This window comes from Asparagus officinalis, chromosome 1 (genome assembly GCF_001876935.1).
Source record: "Asparagus officinalis chromosome 1, Aspof.V1, whole genome shotgun sequence".
In the NCBI taxonomy this organism is placed as follows: domain Eukaryota; kingdom Viridiplantae; phylum Streptophyta; class Magnoliopsida; order Asparagales; family Asparagaceae; genus Asparagus; species Asparagus officinalis.
In genome coordinates, this window is record NC_033794.1 from 23,964,475 (window position 1) to 23,969,608 (window position 5,134).

The following is a 5,134-nucleotide window of genomic DNA, read 5'->3' on the forward strand; positions in this document are numbered from 1 at the left end:
TAATTTTGATCCATTGAAAAAAGAAGAATTCACAATTTTCATTCCCATATTTTCCGCCCATGGTGCAAACCAACCCCTAAAGCTTTCAAAATTCAAACTTTTTTCATCGACCGCTTCTGACATTTGAAAAATAGAGGGGAATTCAACTAGATAATGTGTGTCTTTGATAGGTATAACTTTGCCCCTCCATGTATGCCAGTTGAATAGCCAAGATAGTTTGAGTTTGATCAAATCTAAAGATGGATCACCTTCAGAAATGGTAAGAATTGCAAAGGATGCAAGGACTTTAGCATTGTTGCATAAGGTAGCGGAATCTGATATATCCATCTTCTTCTCCAGAGGTCGAAGATGGGATCTGCAGTGTTTGGCAATGTGCCCTTCTTCATGGCATTTAAAACAAATGAAAGCACATTTAGGGCAGAATTTGATAGAATAACGATCATCACCACAGTTAAAGCATCGTCGTGGTTGTTTTGGATTAGTATAATCTGCTGGAAAAGGATACCTGAGGAGCTTATTATCCATCTTATTTGTTTTTTTTCCTACGGCTAACGAGAGTCCAACCTTTATCTTCGTCTGAAAAGGGTTTCGAATGCCCTATTTTCTTCAGGAGAGGACTAACGAGGAAAAGATAGGGGGATCCTTATGTTGAAAAACGTGCGGCTGCTGGCTTTCAAACAGAGAACTGAACGGGCGTGGGAACGTTTGCTGACGTAGATGGGGCATGGGATTGGTCGCGGTTGCATGGGGAAAGGATGAAGAAGGATTTTGAAAGATTTTTGAAATAACATAGCCCTTATTTGCATCATGCATAACTTGACAGCGAGGAGAAGAACCAAGAATACCCTGTTGGGAAGAAGGAAATACCTGTTTTGCATTGATCTTCATGGAAAAACCTGGCAATGTTGTCTTCTTGGTCGCTTCAGGCCTCCTCGTTCCGAACGCCATCTATGAACGCCCCATTTAAATTAGATTTTTGGTAGGTTTAATAGTAATTTAATCAATATAAATGGTTAAAAAGCTCTAAAATTAGCATATGAATATTATATGAAACTTTCGTACGAAAATTTTTACATTTGTAAAAATAGGGAATTAACTTGCAAATTTTGACCAACTAAGGGTATATAAACGCTACAAAATAAAACTGAGGCTATATAAGTGCTAAAGGAGTGTAACTATAAGGTATTTAAGTGCTATTTAGCCTCTAGAAAAAAATGAATAATAGTATTTTCAATTCTCTTTAATTATCCATAAAAAATTCAATAATCACATGTTTAATTCACTTTTCTTTTATATACGAAGGAGGTGTTGTGTGCGGCGCGGAAGCGTGACAACCAAACAGGCATGCTTCGAGAACCAAACCAAACAAACGTCGAGATAAAGGCCAAACAAATCAAAACAACGGCACAAATCCAAACACAATAGTTTTACGTGGTTCGGCAAATTGCCTACGTCCACGGGGCAATAAGGGGATTGGGTTTTCACTAATAGAGAAGAATAATACAAACTGAGATTACAAAACGCTCAAAGCAATCAACTAATCTCACCAACAAATCTCTTAATCTCTCCAAATAAACCCTCAAACAATTGCTCAGAAAAACTCTCATTTTTCTGTGCTCCAAATATCCCCAACCAATCTCCAAACAAAGCCCAAAGAAACCCTAATTCGTATGTTGGTATTTATAGCAAACACCAAACCCAAACTAAACAGGAAACTCAAACTGGGCCCTGACCCGATACGCGGTCGACCGTCACGGTCGACCGCGACCAACGAGCGACCAACGACAGAACCTGAAAAACTCCTACAGGGTCTGGCGGTCGACCGCGGTGGTCGACAGAGCCCAAAAATATCCTACAGGGTCTCGCGGTCGACCGCGACAAATCCAGACTCCTCCCAGAGTCTGTGCACGTTCGCGATCGACCGGCCTTGCGCCGTGGTCGACCGCGCAGCTTCCAAAGTGACTCCTGCGGGATCCCAACACCTGTTCTTCTTTGAAATTCTTCGCGGTTTCTTCAGGAGGGATTAATGATTTACCATTAGCATTGCATTTCTTTGTCACACGATCTCCTTAATTTTTAAGAGATTAATTTTACAAAACCTTCAATAAACCTACAAATCTAAAACCACGATGGGTTTTACAATTTTCAAAAAATCACTAAAATATTTTAATTTTTTGTACTTAAACCCATAAGGGTATTACCCCATAATTTTATATTGACGAAATTATCCCTCAAGACTAATACATATATCTCACGATATTCCTATCTGTACAAATAACTATTAAAAAATATAAAAAATATAAGTAGTTCTTTGATAAATATGAAACTATGAACAACCCCTCAAAAAAATCTAAAACTACAAAAATGCCTCTAAAATCTAAAAATTGCCAGAAGAGGCTAAAAATTCATAAAAATACATATGACTTCTAGAAAAATTTGAATATATAAATAGTTCTTCCCAAAAACAAAAAAAAATGAGAAACACCTCTTTTAAAGTCCAAAAATTAGAAATAACCTCCTGAAAAAAATTATATAGAAGCGTAAAAATAATAAACAACCATTACTAGGAATTTTCCACCAAAAGTTATTGGGGTTAAGTTAGAAAACTAGAAAGTTCTAAATCTTTATTTTATATTTTCATTATAAGGAAAGAAAAGTTCTGACTCAAGATATTTACTTTTGAAGAAGGATCAAAAGTACAAAGAAGAAATTCAGTACAATTTATTTTTTTTAATGGAAGTAATTTCAATTTTTAGAAGCAAAACTATAACTAAAATAGAAATTAATAGAGAACAAAAAAAATTGGGAAAAATGTGTCCAGGCCCCAAAAACAGAAACTTCATGTGCTGCGGCCCCTCCTAGTTTTCCCCATGTGGTTCAGCCCTTTGAAGTGTGACATTTTGTGCTGCAGCCCCTTTTTAACAATTATTACATGCCAACTAAGCTAAAATCCCCAAAATAACTTTATCCCTTCTTCTCAATCCTTCAAACCCAGTTCTCTCTCCTCTCGTCTGCTCGTGCTCGTCTGCTCTCCGTCTCTCTCTCCCTCTCTCTCTCTCGTCTCTCTCTCTCTTTAAAAACAAGGACTTTCTAAAGCTCGTCGCTCTGGCCCTCGCCCTCCTCGCCGTCGCCACCTCCGCCCAGGCTCCCAAGCCTCCCCCGAGTTCGCCGCCACCTCCCCTCCTCTCCTCCGCCCGACCTCGTCGCGGTAGCTCGCCGTGCTCTCCCCTTCTCGCCCTCGACTACGCCTTGATTGAGAGCTCTTGCTATTGGGCCTAGCTGCATTAACAGAGGCAACAGCCATGTAGTGATGATGGGCAACCTGAAGAAAAATGAAGAAAATGGCAAAGAAGGAGATCATTAGACTCTACAGAACAAAACCCATTACAGAAAACTTTGTCTGGATTGAAAGGTGTACCTTCAGTATTGGCTGCAACTGTGTCCAAAAATCCTCTTTTAGTGGGTTTAGAGGCTTAGGAAAATAACCTAGAGAGAGGACTGAAGAATCTTCTTCATCAATCCAATTTCTCTCCTTTGACGCCATCAGATTAAGTAGCTTTGGACAAACTTCACTTTTCTTTCTAAACTCTTCTCCCATTTTTTTACTCAGACTGGAAAAACAGAGCCCGGTAGGAGGAGCTAAGAAAAAATGTCAAAAAAAAAGTTAGTTCTAACACGCGGGTACAGTGTTAGTTCTAACACGCTACAGTGTTAGTTCTAACACGCTTACTCAGTGTTAGAACTAACACTGTAGCCGCGTGTTAGAACTAACACTGTAGCCGCGTGTTAGAACTAACACTGTAGCCGCGTGTTAGAACTAACACTGTAGCCGCGTGTTAGAACTAACACTGTAGCCGCGTGTTAGAACTAACACTGTAGCCGCGTGTTAGAACTAACACTGTAGCCGCGTGTTAGAACTAACACTACACTGTAGCCGCGTGTTAGAACTAACTTGTTAGAACTAACACTGTAGCCGCGTGTTAGAACTAACATTATAGCTTGTTAGAACTAACATTGTAGTGTGTTAGAACTAACACTGTAGCCGCGTGTTAGAACTAACTTGTTAGAACTAACACTGTAGCCGCGTGTTAGAACTAACACTGTAGCGTTTAAGTCTCCTGATACTTCTCCCATTCCTTTGTAGGTGGTTTCATTTATGAAAGAAATTGGTTTTGATGGCAGAACCATAGGGAGAATATTATGTCGCTTCCCAGAGATATTTTCTACTAATGTCGACAATACTCTCAGGAGGAAAGTACAATTCCTCACAGATTTTGGCATCTTGAGAGGTCAACTTCCTCGTGTTATTCGAAAGTATCCCGAGCTTCTTCTGTTAGACATCCATCAAACTTTACGTCCAATGTATAAAAAGTGTCATGCTTATGAAGTTCTCTAACGTTTCTGTAATAAACATCATTTATGTTATTTTCCTTGAAGTTTTAGTTTCAAATGTGGAATTAGTCATATTACTTTACTCCATGCACGACTCTTTCCTGCTTATTCTGCATATGAGGCCAAGTTTTTTGTGGAAAGATCGGATCATATACCTTCTTGTGCCCAAATGCAGAACATGGTGCTCCCAATACAGGATTTTTGGTAAGATCGTTAGTGCACCAAGTAGACTTACTTCATTCTTTAATAAATTTATGGGGTTAAACTTGTAATTAGGTTTGTATGCCCGAAAATTCCATTAGGTCAATTACCATCAATTATTTCCCCCCAAAACCCCAGATCAATTATTTTTTTCTGTAAAAAATCCAAATTAGTGCGTGTTAGTTCTAATCTGCACAGTGTTGGTTCTATTCCGTAGAGTGTTAGTTCTAATATGCATAGTATTAGTTCTGTTCTGTAGAGTGTTAGTTCTAATCTGCACAGTGTTAGTTCTATTCTGTAGAGTGTTAGTTCTAATCTGCACAGTGTTAGTTCTATTCTGTAGCGTGTTAGTTCTAATCTGCACAGTGTTAGTTCTATTCTGTAGAGTGTTAGTTCTAATCTGCACAGGGTTAGTTCTATTCTGTAGCGTGTTAGTTCTAATCTGCACAGTGTTAGTTCTATTCTATACCATGTTAGTTCTAATTTATACCACGTTAGTTCTATTTTATACCGTGTTAGTTCTAAGTAATAACAAGTTGGT